General features: G+C 38.4%; 1 protein-coding gene across 2 annotated transcripts in view; it reads right to left on the minus strand.

The window, feature by feature from the left end:
* LCLAT1 (lysocardiolipin acyltransferase 1) overlaps positions 1-21,841 on the minus strand; it is a 98,495-nt gene that overhangs the window by 68,211 nt on the left and 8,443 nt on the right. Inside the window, exon 1 of one of the 2 annotated variants that reach the window (XM_083831251.1) lies at positions 3,040-3,550. The exons of the other annotated variant lie outside the window; for it this stretch is intronic. The gene's annotated coding sequence lies outside the window, so the exon portion shown is untranslated. Of the gene's footprint in view, positions 1-3,039; positions 3,551-21,841 lie in introns of those variants that run through there. 2 annotated transcript variants of the gene reach the window in all.

Consider the following 21,841-nt stretch of genomic DNA (forward strand, 5'->3'; position numbering starts at 1 on the left):
GGCAAAGAAAAGCCACTAACTGCAGCAGGGCTGGAAGAAAAGACCTCTTCCTAACATACCAAGATTAGAGCCCTGCAAAAGGGAGTAGAGAGGATTAAAATTCAATGGGATTGATCTAACCAGACGTGCACTTTCTGAGGAACAAACAGGAAAACAACTGGAAATGGCTTTACAACCCACTACCAGATCAGGAACAGGAGTTTGACCAACTTCAGCCAGCTGCGCTGTTTCTCTTGGAGCCTGCTCAGAGCCACTGGTCATGGTGGAAGACACAGGGATGTCTGTCAAGCACCCTCGCCCCAAAACACTGCTGAACAACATGGAAGTGCATGGCCCAGGTGGAAATACTTGAGTACTGCACACAGATAACCACAGTGTTAATAAGAGAAGACACTGCTCTGCCATGCTCCTAAACTGTCTGGAAAGCTATCTAGGTCACTTATTTACAGGCTGAGGTTTTCAGTTTACGTTAGTCCTTCCCTCAAATTATCACACAGAGACAAATATTTAACAAAAACCTTTTCTGTATTTTATGTAAAAGACTGTCTTGTAAACATACTTTTTTTTTCCTTTTTCTTTTTAGATGAAGGTATGTGAGCTATGCTAAAGACCTGAGAAGTTCTTAAGTTTCTCTTCTTCAACCTGCACCGCAGCAGCATTTTGTTTATCATGACAGTATATATGCATATCATGACAGTATGTATGTTATACTGCATTCCACTGAGTTAAGCATTGCAGTGCTTATTTCTAAACACAAAAGGTATCACGTGTGTTTTTAATTGATGCAATTTATCCCTTGCAGGCACGTTTTTAAAGTGTAATGCGTACCATGTTTAGTTTATATTGCTTACATTTACAGAACATATCACCTTCACATTTGTACACATGCGTTTATCTAGAATAATGGATAGAGTGTACCATTGAATTACCTCCACCACCATAAAGCACACAACATGCAAACAGGTATGAGAAATAGAAAAACAGCTCTTAATGAATTCAAGCAAAACTGCAAAATGAGAAGCATAAGCTGAAGAACAACAGCAGAGAGTAACCCATCCAGCTGGCCTCCTGAAAACAGTGTTCAGCAAGACCATTTTAGTAACCAGGTGAAATTACTAAGACACTGTACTTACTTGGTTTTGTTTCTGGGTTCAGTTAGGGCCTGCACAACAGGTTACGTGATTTAAAATGCATCTGCCTATACATGACAGCTGAGAAACATTTCCATTTAATCTCATTTTAACCATCAGTCAGTGATGGGTCATCATCATACAAGCTGCTGGGCATGATGACTGCCAAAAGCATGTGCTCTAGGCTGGAAAGGAGGTCAGCAAGAGTACTGCTCTGCGTGTGTTTACAGCAGAGAGAAAAGTGGGTGAGGACCCACGCTGCATTTGACACACTTCCTAGACCAGGTGGACCACTAAAGCAGTGTGTTGTCTCTAACACAAGTGGTGCCATAAGGAGCCTGCTCCAGCACTTCCTAGATTTGCAGCACAGTGCAGAAGCTTGTAAATTGTATAGAGCCAGCTCTGTCAGATAAAATAATTAGTCACAACTTTGTGTCCTACAAAACCTTCAGTACAGTTTGGGAACTGCCCTGTCTCTGAAGCAATGCAGATGTTCACACTGTGCTGCAGCTTGCCTAATAAACCCTTTTTTGCTCAGCTTCTTACCCTCACCTTCCCAACAGCAACCCACTGCCAGCCCATGCCTCACACTCCAAACCCCGCACTGCACATCTCCAAAGCAGCAATACTCCTCTCACACACACGCTGTGCTGTCTGGGACAGCCTGGACATGATAAACCCCATTATGCTACAAGGTCTGCTTGTAATAGTTGGTTTCAGTTACCTCAGGAATTCCCCATTAGCTCCTACCAATGACAACAGGGAAGTGACTGATCCTTTTGCGTCTCTTGGCCCTTTACAGAACTAGCTTGGAATGAAGGTGTCTTTATAGATGTATATGTGAGCCATCCTAAATTTAACATATATATTCAACAAGAGGAGAAAAAGCTACAGAGCAATGCAAAAATATACACCAGTGGTTTCAAAACATGATTAGAAAAGCAACCAAACTGGAAAGGCGTACTCAATGAAAACTTGTAAAATGTGAAAAATCTCGAAACAAAACAATCCAGAGCTGATTCACCTGAGAGATGGGATACCCAAGAAATGATTTAAAGGATTAGATTGAAAGTCTGAGCAACAGAAACCAAGCATTTTCAAAGTACATAAGTACTCCCTTATTGCTGTTGACAACAATCTCTTCCTATGGCAGGTAGGACTCTAAACACTGGATTTGGCATTTGTGCATTTTAAAGCCACTTTCTATTCACTGTGTGTGTCAGAGCTGTGGTTGAAACAGTCAAAACTATTTTAAGATTCTGGCTCAAAGCTGCAAACATTATAAAGGCAGCACCCACATACTATGCTTGTAGTTATTCATCTGTTTTGTGGCAGAACTCCAAGCTAATGGGGTACTATGCCTCACATGGCCTTGTTGCCATAGCAGAAGGAAAACATGCCCTGTCTCCAGGTAACAGGAAACAGGGATTCTCAAAATACAATTTTTGTTTTACATTTCAGTTAATTTTAAAAATCCTTGGCTATGATAGGAAAAAATATTTTCCAAAACAGTTGCATTTCTGTTGACTCCAGTTTTATTAGAATATTTTCTGGAAATTATTTCATGATTCTACACATACAGTCTTTGCACTGTAATATAAAGCAGTGGCATCTTCCTGTGATCAGATTTTAGCCTGTTTTGCTTATTGTTCACATGTGTTTATTCCAGGTACAGCTGGAATTACAGGCAAACCATGGCTTGTTATGTTTTCAAAAGGTTTTAAACACGAAAAAGAAAAGCCTGTTCTCTACAACAAAACTAGTTCTTCACTACTGTTTTTATGGCTTTGATGAGTGCAAAAGATGCAAAACAAATTTATCTGGTTAGAAACAAGAACGTTCTTCTAAAATTAAAGCTCCAGAAGTTTCAGAGTAGTTGAGACTCACCACAAGCTTCACAATTCCTTACCAGTTCTGGAGTCCAAAGTTCTTGCAGAAATAGGTTAGTTGTCTTCCAAATCCAACGAAACACAAGATTTAGCCTACAGTATTGAACTAAGCAATATTATCTGACAGAGCCAGCTGCCTGCTAACCTAGAGCGATTTTCAAGTATTTACTGTTATGCAGTCAACAAATGAGGTTTTATTACCTCACCAAAATAAAAGGGCAATAGAACAACACTGCATTGTTCCTGGTGTTTCCATTCAATAGCCACAGGCAATAAAACTGCATGTTGATTAATCTTCATGAACTGAACATGGAATATGAGGCATTTTCTTTAATTTTTTTGGTCAGTGGAAAAGGTAAATATTAATTCCAATTAAAATCACAGAGAAATTTATATAGACAGCCAATTATGCCTCTTCTCTAACAGTTCTGCAAAGAAAGCTAGCAGTTAACTGCAATCTGACTTACTTTACCTCTGCATTTCTTCAAAGCACTAAGAAAAAGGGGTAGGCTAGAAATTCAATTTTGCATTCTGAAAAATACTTTCCCAGTCAGAAGATAACATTTTCACAATGATTTTAAAACCTTTCACCTGGGTGAAGTGAATTGGTCTTCTTCAAGGAGGTGGGCAAGAAGGTTGTCAGCTTCCCAGGTGTTCATTAAACAAGCTATCAAGCTAAAATCCCAATTTTTCAAGTATCCATAAAAGAATAGTAAACAATTACAGATGTCTAGAAAGGAGAGTAGGCAGTCAGATAATAGAAAACAACTTCACAGCTTGCAAGGTAAATAATACAGGGGTCTCAGCAAGCACTGATCTGGTAGGCCAAGTTACAGACCACCAGACATGCTGACAAGTTTTAGTGGGAATGACACAACCTAGTAAAATGTTTTAAGCTCAGCAAAATCAGGCTTTTCTGTTTGAGCATTTAAATTTTTTTGTCATAATATTTCAAAGGAAATTTTTAACAATTCTTGTACTCCAAGCAAGAAACTAGTTTCTATATAGTGCTGTATTTTAAAAAAGAAAATCACTTACAGTTAGTTAGCTTTTGTAGACTGATTCAGTCTTATTTACAGATCTATAGCATGCCCTCTCTCTTTGACCACGTAACTACTCACTCGTGCCTCAGATAAAAAAAAAAAAAAAAAAAAAGATCTGCAGGAATAGCATAAGTTATATGGGAAGCAATGACAGGGAGAAGCTGAATTGTTATTTGCATAGATATCCACTCTAATCAGTAGTTTGTAAAATACAGGCAAGAAGATCCATCAGTTTCCATAAACCTCTTTATGAAATGTATTTTATTCCTGATGCTTCTCTTGCGTACTGCAGTATTTTAAGGAATGTACACATATAGCACAGATCAACATCACAGAAAAAAAAAGTGAAGGAACAGGCACTTGACCATTAAAACTATTTCCTTTTTATTCAGCTCTTGCATTTAAAAAACCTTCAAGGGATTTAACACATGTATCATAAAATGATATAGAAGAGGTCAATAACAGATAATTATCATCACAAACCACATCCCTGACCCTCTCCAACAATAACATGCACATGCACACAAAGTACAATACTTAATGAGTAATTTCCGTAAATATTAACAATAAAATATGATTACTGCTGCATCTTACCATTTATTATCTCTTGTATTTGCCCAGATTTAATCTTACTATTATAATTCAATAAAGGATGTAATAGAATATTTTATTTGCTCTTCCAAGTAATTATCTTTTTCCAAATGCAAAAAAAATAAAATAAAATTGGCTGAGATTCTCTGCAGTGCAGCCTTTAGATACTGTAAGCAGATAATTCAGTCAGAGTACAGACATCAAATCAGTCTGATGATTTTTCATTCAAGTTTACCTGTACTCTTTCCACTGTTGCTCCGGACAACCATTAGACCAATAAAGCTTGAATGAGAACATGAACTAAGGTATTTAAACATACTTTGTAAGAGGGTGTCAAGCAACAGCTACAGCTATTTCTGGGAAAGAAAAAAAAAGATTTATGGAAAAGAAGTAGTTTGCTTTTATTCTTTGCTATCAAATAATCTAATATAATTGACCATTTCAGCTGGTGTAGAAATAACTGCACAAAAGCTTTTTCTGCCAAAAGCTACCTCATTTTTTATTCTGTAAATTGCACAAACACAAGTCATTTTGATTAGCTTCTTCATAGCTTCCCACTTCCCAATTTTTCTTTAAATTATCCTGCAAGTTACTATGACCCCACAAGCCTGTATTAATGAGCAATCAGCAAAAAAGAGTGCCCTGGCTGACAAATCATGAAAAATAATTTCAGCAGATGAAGAACAGCTGTTGTACTCCTGCCATCCCCTTCAAACCTCTGCCTTTAAAAACAGAAAAAAAAAGATCAAGAAGGTTCATCATTAAACATCAGACAGGGATGATGTTTCCTAACCCAACCACACATGGAAGAGCGGACAGTTCTAGAGTTTTATTAGTTTTATAATATAAAGCCTGCAGGTCAACTTCAGGCCTAGTTTACATTACAGAAGAAGCTACTTGTACAGCTGGCACGTCTAAGTCCTCTGATTTTAAAAGTCTACAACAGACCTATCAGCTGACCAGTTTTGATAGATAACAAACTATGAAAAACAACGTTCCACTTTGTAATTGGAGATGTAACAAACAAGTTATTAAATCTATTTTTCCCCCTGTATAACAGCACCTCAACACTTCAGTTTATATCTGTACTTAGGGAATGGGATTTATAATTTCAGAAGTACCCATTTAACAATAAAGTCCTCAGTTGGGGAACAGAACTCAAGTATTGCAGGCCAAAGAACAGCAGTCAAAGGCAAAACAAGCAGAGCAACCAATGGAGCATCTTCAAGTCTCTACCACTGGAATGGAACCAAAATTCCTTCCTAGGAACAGAAAAAGCTCTTCAAGTTATTCACATGCACTGCAGCAGATCCTGAACACATGACTAAAAGTTGAACTTCCACGGTTCTAAGAACTTCGCTCTGTTCACCATTTCACAGACAAATTGTTTGCTTTAGTCTGCTTACAGAACAGTAACTGGCAATTTCCTTCTCTATAAGGACACACCCTTGAAACTTTCAACGGCTCTTCTACTGCCATCAGCACAGAACTTTTTTCATTGGGTTAACAACACAAAAGAAAAACAGGAGACAAGTATGAACAAAATTCAAACAGCCTGTTCAACAAGCTATGTAAACCACCAACCATCGCTAGGATAGCAGCAGCACAACAGAAAATGTATTCTAACTCATATAATTCTGAATATTCTAACTCATACAATTATGAAAATAAAGAGGGGGCATGTAAAAGCAAGCTTTCAGATGCCTTAAGCAAGCTACCCAAGTAGGTGAAGGTTTCAGTGAGAGTTTTGTATTTGCAGCCATTCTTTAAAAAAATCTGTTTTAGAAAAAAAAAATGTTTTAGAAAAGAATATATTAACCCAAATAATTTCTGCTTTTTGTTATAATGTATGCTACAAATGCATGTGCAACAAGTGAATTTGATTCTGATTTGACAGTATTACAGTACTTTTTTAACCGAAGCATTTTTTAAAAAAGCATCTTTTATGCTGTGAGCCATTGCCTGTGAAACGATTCCAATTCCTAGCCTATTCTATTTCCTGTTCTTAGGAGCATGTTACATGTTACAAAACTTCAGCAGGCTCAGCCTTAAAAATCCCAACAGAAGACACTAAAGCCAGTAAGGGTCCACCTAGAATCAATTGTAAAATCAACTTAACTAGAGGCTTATCTTCATTTTCCTACCCCTGTAAGACATTCTAGCTAAACAGTACTTATAAAGAGATGGAGAACTATGCCTACAGATGAATTTATGCCCCTCCTCCCTTTTTATAATAAAGATTAAATTGCTGTTATCAATCACATATAACTCTGCCAAATCTTTGAGTCTGAGCAACTGACTCAGGCTTTTTTTTTTTTAAATATATTTCCAAGACAAATATAAAAGGAAAAAAATACATTTGCAAACAACATTAAAAATACTCTAGCCAATTAACTGGGAAATTCCATACTTCAGATAACTTAAAATTTAGCAAGGCTGCCTTAGTGTCAGGAATACATGGCACTTTGAAGCTTACCTACACATCAGCAAATATTACATGATCATAATAACTTTAAAAGACACATAAATTGTAATTATCTATTGAATTACGCTTACAGGCTGGCTGCTTTCCAAGGTAAACATAGTAGAAACAACAGATGGTTACCTGGCAGACTTGGAAGCAAAAGGGGAAACATGAAGTAGTCCTGCAGAAACACTATCATTTCATCCCCACTACAGGCAGTGGAAACAGTTTATTTGCATTTGATCTGTTTATGGACATGAAAACCTGTTCTCCATCTGTTATGTTTTGGTGAAGATGGAATATCCAAAAAATGCATAGCCAAAACTTACACGTTGTCAAACGACTGCACTACTATTAACTGGTACTAGTTCTGATTCAGGACCTAACCATAAGAGGTGATGCTCTACCGCGCTTTTCAGAGCCCTCCGGAGAACACCCTTCAAATCTAGTTTGACAGCTCACTAGCCGGACCAGTCAACAACGTGTTGGGATATTTCTAAGATTACATTACAAACTAGAGTTAAGAATTGCAGCTTTAACCCTGTCTTGAGCTCCGTAATTCTCCTTTCACCAGCTACAAGGGAAGCTTTTCTTCTGACAGAACCTCAAAGGGACGTCCTCGAGACTTCAAAACCATTTCTAACAGAGCATTAACTTCACCCATCTGCATGGTGCTGTGCATAGATGCTAGCTTTGCCTGGGAAGATACACAGCTGAGTTAGATGTTCCGTACTCGACCTAAAGCAGCTCCTTATCTCAGCAACAAGCTGATGCAGGTACTTTGCTTCTGGTTCCAGGGCTTCTGAATCCTATTCTATAAAACACAAATGTTTTTCTTCAAACTGTAAGTGTATTCAAAGCCAATATACCAATATAACAGAATAGATCAACTCATGTTTTTTGTTAAAGCTGAATGGGTTTGGTCCCTCAGACACACAGGAAGATATGAGCTAACCTTTGATCCCTATTTGTAAAGTGTTTTACGTTGAGATGCAAAGGCCCCAGTGTTATTTATAAATGAATAACAAGATGCTTGCATGAACACTTATAAAGGTCATTTTATCCTATAACAAATTACCAGTACAAGAAGCTAAACAAAGTAATTCAACGTTGAAGCCAGGGAAGTTATCTGCCAGTGCTTACTCAATACTTTTCTAAGCCTCCAGAAGACAAATGGAAAAAAGCAACATCTAAGACTACGATTTTTAGCCTTATTATGTAAAGTAATAGCTCGTTTGAAACAGAACCTCCATTTATAATAAAGTTTGCCAGAACTGAAAGGAGATTATATAAAAAAATAAAAACTAAGGGTTTTCATAGGTGGTGTATTTCCCATCACAAAGACCATGTCAATGTTACAATGAGTTTCATGTCAGCTGCAAATACATTTATCAGTTGCAAACTCATTAGATGTACATGCTGTGGCAGACACAGATGCTAAGCAATCCAAGAATAAAGTAGCCATGAATTACAGAACAGCAAGTGACCTAGTCAGGGAAATAACCAATTACAGCTATTCAAGGTCTACCAGATTTTACATGTGAGCAATGCTCTAACTTAACAAGAGCTATGAGGAAAAAAAAGGAGGGAAGAAGGAAAGCCTCACAAAAACTATAGATGAAAAGCCTCCCAACACACACTTTGGGCATTGTTCTAGAACAACCAACTGCTTCCAGTCTCCGTCTCAGTATTGCTGCTTTTGCTACAGAAGTGCCTTAAAAGCTTCAAAGTGATAGGGGAAAGGAACAAAATGACAGAACAACTTTTAATAGGCAGTGAAAACTCTGCTGCTTGTAACTTTGGGATGAGAGTCCAGAAAATACATAATATCCAAACCTACACCAAGACTTTCATGTGGAAGGGAGACATAGTGTTGAGAAGGTTATGGGTTATTTGCACTAGATAAATCATATCCAAAAAAAGAAGATATGATCCAGATTTGGCAGTGCAGATCATGCTACCAGAAGTATCTAAATCAAGAATCTTCTCATAGCTGTTCCTGTAGTCATGGAACGTCTTAATAATATAATACAGTTGTTAACATCAACTGTATCTAGACTTTTATTTAGGACCAGACAGATTTAATGATCTAGCAATTCATTATGAAGGCCTTTCCTTTTTTCTTTTTTTTTTTTTTGCTAGAAGAGTTTCTCTTCCAAGAAAATCTAGAATTCTCAGTTACTTCCAAGTGAGAGCACAGCCTGGCATATTTTTCCCCTTTTACCAAGTGCCCTGACCTTTCAAGGGAAAAGGTTATATAAACACACAGAGTTCCTGGAAAGGATCTGCTATTATTGATTAGCATACTAATACCACAGAAAAAAAAAAAAAGCTAGAAGAGCTTATCTTCAAGCTGTAAGTTCACTAATAAGGATACGTATAAGAAAGCATGTATATATTTCTAGCTGCATTTGCAAAATTCCCAAATGGAATCACAGAATTGCCGAGGTTGGCAGGGACCTCTGAAGATCATCCAGTCCAACCCCCCTGCGGAGCATGATCACCTAGAGCACATTGCACAGGATGGCATCCAGGTGGGTTTTGAGTATCTCCAGAGAAGGAGACTCCACCACCTCTCTGGGCAACCCGTCCCAGTGCTCTGCCACCCTCCCAGTAAAGAAGTGCCCCCTCATGTTCAACCGGAACCTCCTGTGCTTCGGTTTGTGCCCCTTGCCTCTCGTCCTGACGACTAAGTTGAACGAGACTGGACCCAGTACAGACCCCTGGGGGACACAGCGGGCTACCGGCCTCCAACTGTACTGCACCACTGAGCACAGCCCTCTGAGCTCTGCCGTCCAGCCAGTTCTCAATGCACCTCACTGCCCGCTCATCTAGGCCACGCTCCCTGAGCTTGCCTGTTGAGGACATTATGGGAGACAGTGTCAAACGGTTCTTGGAAATGCCTTTAATGATTTCATTGCAATGGGAACTATGATGGTGATACTTCTATTGGGAAAATTATGATTTATGGTCTTGTCAAAAACAGATACTCATGACATTCAATGTCCTTCTCTTCCCCATCGCTTTAATGCTTCTCCCTGTATCTTATGAAAGCAAACACACTACTGAAACTCTCACTACTCCCAAATACCAAAGAATGGTATATCTTTACATACGGGGACACTTTCCATTCAAATAACATGGCCTGCAGAGAGATTATGCAGAAATTAGTTCACTTCTGGCATTACTGCAAGGCCTGCTGAAGTTAAGAAAAAACATCACAAGCACAGCCACAAAATGGAACACAGAAGCATAAGAACTGAAAACAACAGAACTGACTATGAAATATTCTTATGTCCCAGAGTTGAGTGATTTTTTTCAGACGAACGTGGAACAGACAGCTATGCTATTCTCTGCTGAGCTATGCGCAGCACTGAAATTATTTCTGTCGCCAGGATAACCCATCAAGTAAACAGCCTGGTAAACAACAGCAAGTATAGTGATAGCAAATGATACAACACGAGAATCAAAGACCTGATATTACACAGTACCATTTGGAGTCTATTAGAGCTCTTCAATTATGTCAGCACAAGTAAACACTAACAAAAGGATGGAAACTATTTAGAGAATCTATAGTTTCAAGACCTTTATTAAAAAAGGCACTGTAAAATTGTTCCAACTTTTTTTCTAAAATGTTATGAATTAATTCGGTGACAACTGGGATCACTTGTTTTTTCCAGAGGCATAAAATCAAAAAGACATGCAGGATGCTGCTGTCTTAATTCATGGGCTAAACAGCATCTGAATTTCTGAGTGGAGGTAGCAAGGCAGCTGAGAAACACTCATCCTTATATATCCTAACTCATATTGAACAAGGTCTTAAACCTAATTCTGCACAACATCACTAAAATGAGAGCCCATCTCTTCTTTCTCCAAACTGATTTTCTTCACTGCCCAAATTCAGCGACAAGCAAGGTGAGGATCTTGCCCTTCGAAGTTCTGACTTCTCCCCTCAGGAGGTCCATCTTGAGCAACGAACGAAGCAACAGCGCATCCAGAAAAGTTACATGGTCTTTCTTATATTGGGGGTCCCGTAGCTGAATGCAGTACTCCAGGAGGGGGTCTCACAGGAGCAGAGGTATAGAATCACTTCCCGCACCCTGCTGGCCACGCTTCTTTTGATGCAGCCCAGGATACGGTTGGCTTTCTGGGTTGCAAGTGCACATTCCTGGTATTTATCAAGCTTCTCATCAACCAACACCCCCAAGTCCTTCTCTTCAGGGCTGCTCTCAAATCCATTCTCCACCCAGCCTGTATTTGTGCTTGGGATTGTCCCAGCCTAGGTGCAGGACCTTGCACTTGGTCTTGTTGAGGTTTGGTCTTCACGAGGTTTGCACAGGCCCACCTCTCAAGCCCGTCTAGGTGCCTCTGGATGACATTCCTTCCCTTCAGTGTGTGGGCCACGTGACAAAGTTTAGCATCATCAGCAAACGTGCTGAGGGTGCACTCAATCCCACAGTCCGTGTTACTTAAAAAAAAAAAAAAGTTAAATAATGCCAATCCCAATAAAGATCCCTGAGAGACACCACTTGTCATTGGTCTCCAGCTGGATATCAAGCCATTGACCACAACCCTTTCAACGTGACCATCCAGACAATTTCTTACCAATTCCTTATCCACCAAGTGGTCCCTCCATCAAGTTAATGTCTCTCCATATTTGAGACAAGGATGTGGTGCAGGATGAAATAAATAATTTAGATTAAGACCACCATTTCCCAAGGCTAAGATATATCATTTTTAATTTTATGTAGAATTTTTTCATATTCAAAACTTTACCACACAGAAAACATCTTCACTTTCTCCTGCTGTTGTCACAGTTTAACAGCCAGAGAGAGGACTGAAGGAACCCAAATAGTCTAACAGTGGGAATACAGGAACATGCTAGTTATATCAAAGTGAAAGCTCAGAGCTACTTGAAAGCACTCCATTACAGCTAAGCAAGGCAAAACAACATGCCTTCTAACAATTAGAATCCAATTATAGCAGAGGCTAACTAAAATGCAGAAGATTAATATACTGGCTCAGACACATTTAAGCCTGAGTTTTCCATCATCCATCACTGAAGGTGGGGTAAAGCCGATTGTTAGAAAGTTTTCAAATGTGCAGTAAGGATAAAATTTGAAAACAACTTGAGGAAACATGGATTCCTGATGACCACTTAGTTTTCAACAACAGCTAAGATTTACTGTAATGACACTTTTTTTCCAACATAGAAACAAGCTATAACAATGTTTTTCTTTTCCAATTTTATTGAACCATTACAGTAAGAAAAGAAGCTTTCACAACCGCTTTTAGAAGATCTCCTCTGTTGGGTTCGAACATATGTTATTAAAGTAATGCTGGTAGCAGGAATCAGTTATTGGACCAAGTGATATCAAGGATTCCTGAGCAATTAAATTTCATTACAAACTTTGATATATTGATGAGAATGTCTGAACTGAGTATTTAGAAAAATATACTGAAAACAAATCTCCATGAAACTATTTTGGTTTTATGTAACGTATCAGAAAATGTATACACCTTCTACATCAATATTTGGAAAAGTTTTGTGGGTAATATGCACAGTAAGTCAGTTTTTAATAAAAATATTACTATTCATACTTACTACTTAAAGTTATTGTGTTTTTTTTGTTGTTGTATTTGCTTTTTTTTTTCTTTCCCAGAACAGGCAGAAAATGTGTGACATCTTTGTCGGTTTCTATTCTAAAAGGTAAGCTAGCAATATTCACTAAAAGCCAACAAGTTATTTTTAGATCCTCTCTCATCTTCACCAATTTATGCATATGATAAATTAACAGTCTTTTCAAAGAGCTATTTTATATGGCTAAAATAAATTAGCCATATAAATTCAGTTTGGAAGTAGGTGGTTGGTAAAATAGCACATGGGTAGCCCTGTACTAGTTGCAGTATGTGCTGTTCTTTGATATTCCCATGAGGCAAAGGATGTGAAGATAAAGGTGTGTTTGGTGCTTTGAACGGAATGTCATTAGGGGATAAGAACAAAGAATATTTGTTTAAAGCTTCTTCTTGTAAATCACATCTAATTCCAGAATTTGTTTTTATTTAATTCCTTTTTATTGTTTTTACTTAAAACAAATCCATCCAACAAAAAAAAAAAAAAACAAAACAAAAAAACACCACTTTGCTCTATAGAAATATCATCAGTTATGCTTGGTGGAATACGGTAAGAAGTTCAGACAAAAAGCACTCACTGGATAGGCAATGACGACATAGTTTTATTAAATATGTATTTGCTCACCTTAGAGGTATCTCACAGAAACAGTCTAAGTGCAATAGGAAGTAATTGTAGAAATTTTAGTAATTTCTATAATAATGTAATAATAATATAGTAATAATGTAATAATATATAATAATGTAGAGATTGTAGTAATTGTAGAAAGTAATGGACTCTTGGCAGTACATTTAATTATGTGGTGCCATAACTGTGATAACATTAAATCACAAGTAGCTTCCAAATCAAGACACGCGTACATAAAGGATCACATTCCTTCAAATGTTTTAGTTCAAATAGTTACAAAAGTCAAAAGTGAATCAATTTTAAGAATCAGGCTCTACAGTCAAGTTTCACCCCCCTTTTAAATGCATTCTAGCAACATTACTGTGGTTCTGGACTAGCAGTTTGGTTGGTTTTGGTTTTTTTTTGTTTTGTTTTGTTTTCTCAAATCTTTGAGAAAAAAAACATTAAAAAAATCAACTGTCTTCTGTTTCATACCAGCAAAGTAGCACAGACTTTTTAAAATCCTGGATGAAAACTACCTTTCAATTCACCAAGCCTAGTCACAATCCATCAAAGAAGGGTTTTCTTCATTTAATTTAGGGTATTTAAATTAGCGCCTTAAATTGGGTAACTAGAATTATTTCTCCTCATTCCCCATCCTCTCTATTCCCCATGTCTCTCTATTCTGTAAACTGTTCCTGTAATCTCATTTTACAAATGAAATCTCCACTTTCCCTTCCCGTGAAGCACAGCTTATTTTCATGGAGGCTTGATGTACAGGGGGCTAATATTGAAGAACTTGGTAGTGAAGCAGGCAATGATAATAGGAAAAGTGAAAGAGACACTTAACTTCAGGGATTCCCCCCTCTCCTTACATCTTCATGCCACCAGAACCTCCCAAATGCACAATACTATGTAGGCAGTATTTTTTATTTTTTTTTTTTTTTAAGTTTTTCTTCTGAGAAAAGGAAAGAAAGGAAAGGGGCACAGGATGCCTTGGAAGAGTTTCCGGTTACGAATAACGATTTTCCTACAAGATATGTAACTACTACTGCACACTGAAACACAGTTTGGAGTTTTAATAGAGTTTCAGAAAATGAAATTTAGTTCTGTGAAACAGTTTTTGAGATGAGATCAAGACAAAAATTACCAGAATCACATTTATATAAGAATAGTAACAACAAAAATAACTACGTTTCTTTTTATGTACAAAAGTGACTAAACATGCGGTCATAACAAACTTCAGCAATGAAAAAAACTGTATGCAAAATTAAGTGCTTTTGCACAATATCCCTCTCTTCAGTTTTCTTCCAGTTTGTTCCTATTAACTTATACAAAAGAATACTCTTCTGTCAATTTCACCAGAAGACATTTCAAAAAAATGTTTCAGATTCTGACTATGTTTTAGTTGTCAAGGCCTTGTCTTCCCCAAAGTTTGAAGAGAAGATCCTTTAACCAAATGTTTATGGAAGCTTATTAAATTTAGTCCACTTAGCCAACAACAGTTTGCCTAGAACAATCTTCAAAAGAGTTGCCCTGTTTGAAAATACGAGCATTTGGATATCTAACGTCTCCCACTATTACACTATTGACCCACATTTCAAGTCAATAATTTTGTTTCCATAAAGAAATTTTTACAGTAACCATAAAAATTCAGTATTCATTTAGATAAAAAGGACAAATGTCCTATTATGTCACAAACAGCTAAGTCAAGAATATTACAATGTGCCACTGAATTTGATCAACCAAACTTATTTTTCTAAATAATCATATATATTCAAAGTCTACTATCCTAGGTGACCTAGAACTGTTAGCCAGGTGTACAATGGGCAAGCTTCATACACCATGACCACCAGAACTTCCCTTAGCTAGTTTTCTTTTCAATAATAAATGGTCAATTTAGAAAAATAACTTTCAGATTATGAAACACATATCCAACAAAGATTCTCCCTCACACTATACAGTGCAATCAACCTGTTAGCCTCTGATAGCTCTAAGAATGTAATTCATTACTAACGCAGTACCTCAACCTTCATGTATGCAACATGTTAGATGCAGGCTACCAGTCCTCAATAATGGACTACTTAGTACAGTAAGCGGTAACAGTAAGTGTCTAGTAAGATTTTGATTTTAAAAACTCCTTTTTCATGACAATTATATTCACTAGATCATTTTCCTCCCCCTTTTCAGAAGCAGCAACATTTGTCCCTAGTCAAATTATTTGTAACTCAAAAGAGTAAAAAACAGCAACCAGGCTGAGAAATTTATTTTGCCTAGCTTATCTAGGGACTTTCCTAGCACACATCTAATTTACAAGAATTTGGCCTTTCAACAACTACTTACAACTACTTCTACATCCTCCTACAAGAACAAAAACACGGGATTTTAAAAAAACACAGCAGCAAGGTTTTGCTCAGGGCTCCTATCTAGTTTGCCCAGGGCTCCTATCTAGTCCTATCTTTCTATATATCGAGCATATCTGAATTTCAAAACAAGCTGAGCATTTGCACTTTGTAAGTGAAAATGCACAAATATGCCTAAATAGAAAGGAAGCTGCACATCTACCTAATCCTGTATGGGAGACTCCCTTCATTTTCAAAAGGGGAACTAAGTCAGCATTGCCACAGTGGAAAAAATTGCCACTTCCTGTCTTAAGTATTAACAAGTTACCTATGACATCCTAGCTGTAAATTAATGTAGTGACGATTTCTCTAGTTATATTCTAGGGTCTTTTTATTTTATTTTAATCTTATTTTAGGTTTCAGTATTCAGTTTGTTCTTAAGACAATTTGTTTTTCAAGTATCCCAAACTTGGTTCAGATGTAGTATTTTATCCCACGAAGCCAAGAAAATGTGTCTTGTAAATAACAGAACTTATCTGAACCATGGAGGAGCTGAGGGCATGTAGTAGGCTTACATGGCAAGGTTTTGGTAGCGAGAAGCTGTGGGGGGATTGCTGTGAAAAGACTGCAAAAGCTGCCCCATGTTAGATAAGAGCCAGTTTCAGCCAGCTCCCAAAGGGACCCGCTGCTGGCCAGAGCTGAGCCAGTGAGTGACATTGGCTGGACCTCTGCGAGAGCAGATTTAAGAAAGGCAAAAAAACTGCTGCACAACAGCAGTTGGTGGGAGAGAGGGGTGAGAAACTGAGAAAGAATCCGAGATACACCAAAGACAGTGAAGAAGGAGGGGAGAAGGTGCTCCAGGTGCTGGAACAGAAGCTTCCCTGCAGCCCATGGTATACCATGGCAGAGCAGATCTCCATGCTGCAGCCCGTGGAGGAGCCCCTGGTGGAGCAGGTGGATGTGGCCTGGAGGAGGCTGCAGCCCATGGAGATCCCATGCAGGAGCAGACCTGCAGCCTGTGGAGATGAGCCTATGGTGGTACAGATCTGGTGGGAGCTGCCACCTGTCAGGGTCCCATACTGGAGGAGTCTATTCCTGAAGGGGTGCACCCCATGGCATAGACCCACCCACATTTAGAGCGTATCTTGAAGAGATGCAGCCTGTGGGAAGCTCACGTAGGATCAGTTTGGAAAGAACTGTCCCCACCTTGCTTCCTGTCCCTCTTGCTATTTTTCAGTCTTGGTTTCTGATGCTGCTCCTCACTCTTTGTCACTTCAGTCATATTAACTTCTTCTGCCAGCACACCTTCTGCTGTTCGTCCAATCTCTGGTCTGCTGTTCAACACCAATTCTAGGTCTCACTCCCCACCATACTCCCCATCATTCTTATTACTTCCGATCATGCCATTGAAGCTGGAGGAAGAACAAGCAGGTGTAGATCACAAAATCTCTACATTTGGATCTCTGGAGCTCGTGTACCTTGGTTTTCCAGCTCTTCATCACAGCATTTCATTCCAGTCTGTCATGAATTACAGGATCTACCCATTCATGCCCCAGTTAGATTCCTCCCAATCAAGCAAAAGAAAAGCAAATATCAGCTACCTAACCGATGCCCTAGTAATAAGAGTAACAGCTGAGTATCATCAAGGACATACCCCTAAAATTCCCTGCAACCTTAGTAGGCAGATACAGACTATACACTTTACAGCTCTTGTTATCTGGCATTTTTTCATGTAGCTACTCTGAATTAGATGAGAGTCTGAAAAAGTGTTTGCTTGATTGTGTGGATTCTTTGGGAAGCTTTGTTGTTATTCTGGGACAGGGAAGGAGAACAACATTTACATAAAACCTGGCAAGAAGTGGCAACACCCACTTTTCATTTGTTATTTTGGCCCTGACTGATGATATTTTTGGATTTTCATTCTGGAAAAAGGATAAAGATGAGGAATTGTCTGAGGGAGTGTTTGTTGGGCTGCCTGCCGTCAGTAAATTGGAAAATTGCCTAGGGTAAAGAAAGGACAGATTCTGTAAACCTGGATTTAATCTGTGTTTAACAGAACATTCTCACAGAAAATGAATATTTACAGTTTCTTGATACCTAAGATACTTTGTTATCTTATATGGTGTTGAACAAAATGATCAGTGGAACAAACACAGAAGTTGCTGAATTGAGTCCACCCAGTCATCCTGTCTGACAATATCTTGAACCACACATTTCATAAGAAGGTGCAGGAAGAAAGCCTGCAGCAGGCAGTGCCAGCAAGTTTATTCTTAGTCTCTGCTGACATTTAGCTTAAACCTTAAAATACATGGTTTTATATTCTTCTCAACATTACTCATTCATTAACAGACCGAGCTTGTCTTCTATATAAACAGACCTAATCCCTTTGTTCTAACAGCATCCTTTGAAGGTTTCTTCACTGTTGCTGAGTATCCAAATCTGTAAAGGAAAACGACTGACAGCAGACAGACAACTTGCCCATTCAAGTAACAAAGGTACAAATCTCAGCCACGGTTTCGGGCAAATACTGGTACCAGGTAGTCAGAGTGAGGCAAGACCCATTAAAGGCTTTTAACTACCTTAACTGCAAAACACCCGTAATTCTCACGCTGCTCTCCACCCCCTCTCTTGAATCTTTAAAATAAAGTCTAAAGACTGTATCTCATTCTAAGGAAAAGCTCAAATTTTTTTGAATGTCTTACCAGAAAGCATTGTTAGCTGTGAACAGCACCTCAGATTATGTAAAACAACTTAAAGGCTTCAAGGAACAAACTATTTAAGAAGAGGAAAGTAGTAAGGAGAAAATTAGATCTTATTTCTGGGATCGGTTCAGACAGCCATAATGGAGCAAAGGATGCTCTTGAGAAGCTACCTCTCCAAGCCAGAAAGATCTTGTTGAGTTAGCCAGAAGTCTAAGGTGACAACTACTAAGATTTAATCATCCTTGAGCTGTGGGAAGAAGATCCCATCCTGATGCAGCAACAGCAGACTAGAAACCGAGGAAAGAAAGGACACAAACATATTAACAGCCACTGATGGCACAGACTTTAACACCGAGCTGGAAGCTACCATCTTAGCTAGCAGAACCAGTGTGAAGAGTCACGTAAAAAAATAAAGCCTGCAGTGACTACTCATCAAAACCAGCCCATGCTACTAACATGTCAAAGGATGTAAAGAATGGGTAAAAAAGAAGCCAACTGGACAATCCCAATCTAACAACAGCAAAAGAGAAAAAATGTACTCCTGTCGCCTGTGTTATTTAAAGTATAATTTATCCTCCCACCATTCGTTATTACCCTAGACAATGAAATGTCTCAGCAACTTCCAGAGAACAGATTAAAGTTTTTCTCCCCTCAAAAATATGGGACTAACACAACCATCATTCTTTTTTTTTTTTTTCAATAACAATATATATACTATGATTCACTTGCATTAAGTCTTACTAAACATATTTATTACCTTTAAAGAGAAAATGCAGATAATAATTTCAAAACTAAAAAGAAAGATGTGGATGTATTATGACTATTATGTAATTTAATCCTAAATTGAATATACTTAACCTACCTTTCAAATATTTTTGTAGGTGCTTACCTACTGTAGCTGCTTATTACTTCATTCTTTTTCATTCACGTTTGCTTTATTTTTCTTTTGCTTACCAAGGTAACAAGTGTACTTACAGAAATGTGTTCTGGAATTCTATACAAAATAGAACTACATCACTACTCTGTCACAACAGTCATGCTGATATGAAATGTAGATGCCATTGTAGCTGAAAAAAATCAAATGGCAAAGAAGATGACAATGAAATATGTGGGAGCAAATATACAAATAAACCCTTTATAATGAAAGAAACTAGTACTAAAAATCTTTTTAAAATGTCAGCTAGGGGGACTCAATAAAGGTCAAGACACTTTGAAAAGAAGTTGATTCAAAAAATTTTTTTAAAGTATTTACATTCCTTTGTTCCACAGTTCAGTACGATGTATTCTACATTACCTTAAGAAATGACCTTTATTGCCAACATTTACTGTCCATTATCTAAGAAGTCCCAATTTTTGCTTGAAGAAGCCAAGCTTATTGATTCGTAAATTGTCTAAGTCTGCACCCTGCAGGATACTTAGTGATTTCAGCCTCCAAAATCACTGCTTATGTTGAATAATTCTAATTACTTTTCACTGTTCTAGAATTTTTTTTTAAAAAAAAAGTGGTTTGACTGCAGGAATCACTTCATGTATTTTAAACAGCTTTTAATATTACTGTTCCCGCCACTAGCAAATGAAAATAGGTGGGGCAAATATTTTTTGTTAAAGAAGAAATCTTTCACTTAGCAACAAAACTGTGTCAAGAAATTCTGAAAATTTAGTGAAATTGTGAAATGTTTGTTTAAAAGCATTTTCATTACAAAAATGCCAGGTAGATTTCCTTAACTAACAGAAAGGCACGTTTATACAGTTTTAAAACTATAAACACAAAAGCAAAATCAAGAATGAGAAAAAATGTTTTTGATACTGTGCATACTCCTGAAACATCTTTTTTTTTGGTGGTTTAACAACCATGTTTTTTTGTGTATAAGAAGTGCTTTTGTCCCTTCTTATAGTGCAACACCATTACATAAACAAGAGAAACAACCAAAGCAAAACACAGCAAATGCTTCTTTTTCCTTCCTCCCTCAGGAAGGGAAATTATTTTTCTCTGGCAGCCCAGTTACAAAGCACTTTTAAAATGCTCTAACAACAACAGGTTTAAAACCACCACTTTGGTTCTCAATTCATACCATCCTAAGACTTCAAATAGGAAAGGTACCTTGTTCCTAAACAACACCCCTTACTCTACAATTTATTTTAAGCTAAGCATCTAACTCCTCCAAAACTGTTGTGAGCTTTAAAGGAATAGGTAAGGTACCTTTTATTTTCATGAGAATCACCTTCCCTTAAGAAGCACCTATAGGTTATCTGAACTCAATAAAGCTTGTATAACACCCGCACAAAGTGGCACAACACCAGGAGAGTTTTCAGCCCTTGATCACTAGAATAATTCCTCTGCTGCCTGTACTACTCAAAGCAGAATTGTTAACTTTTAGGAAATTCTGAATTATGCCAATGTTCCTGAAAATACCTCCTTGATAGCTGCAAAATTAAGAGATTTTTGTCTTACTGGCATTACAGAGACATGGTGGAATGGCTCCAATAACTGGAGCATTGGGATGGAAGGATACAGGTTCTTCAGGAAGGCTCGGCAGGGGAAACGAGGAGGGGGGGATCACCTCTATGTCAAAGAGCAGCTGGAGTGCTTGGAGTTCTGCCTGGGCATGGATGAGGAGCTGACCAAGTCAGTTTGTGGGTCGGGATTACAGGTGACATTGTGGTGGGAGTCTGCTACAGGCCACCTGACCAGGAAGACCAGGCAGATGAAGCCCTCTATAGATAGATAGGAGCAGCCTCACATTCACGAGCCCTGGTCCTTATGGGGGACTTCAACCACGCCAGTATCTGTTGGAGGGACGACACAGCAGGGCATAGGCAATCCAGGAGGTTCCTGAAATGCACTGATGATTCCTTCCTTCTCCAAGTGATAGAGGAATCAATGAGGACAGCTGCTGTGCTGGACCTCATTCTCACCAATAAGGAGAGGCTGGCGGGGAACGTGAAGCTCAAGGGCTGCTGTGGCTGCAGTGACCATGACATGGCACGGTTTGGGATCCAGAGGGCAGCAAGGAGAGAGCACAGCAAGCTCACTACCCTGGACTTGGGGAAAGCAGACCTTGACCTCTCCAGGGAGCTGCTTGGTAGAATATCACGCAACAAAACCCTGGAGGAAAGAGGGCCCAAGAAAGCTGGTTAATAGTCAAGGATTACCTCCTCCCGGCAAAGAGGAAGTCAGGCAAAAACACCAGGAGGCCTGCATGGATGAATGAGGATCTCCTGGCCAAATTCAAGCAGAAAAACAAGGCCTACCGAGGGTGGAAGCAAGGACAGACAGCTTGGGAGGAATACAGAACTACAGCTGTGGAAGCTTCACATTCCTTGTTTTACAGGTGTCCAATCTGAAACCTTAGCATTGAATACAAGGATTACAATGGACTACAATTAGCTATTCTTAATAACAATGTTGGGTGTCAAGTGCTTATCAAGTAAAAAGCACAAT

The sequence above is a fragment of the Anser anser genome, assembly GCF_964211835.1.
Source record: "Anser anser genome assembly, chromosome: 3".
NCBI lineage: Eukaryota > Metazoa > Chordata > Aves > Anseriformes > Anatidae > Anser > Anser anser.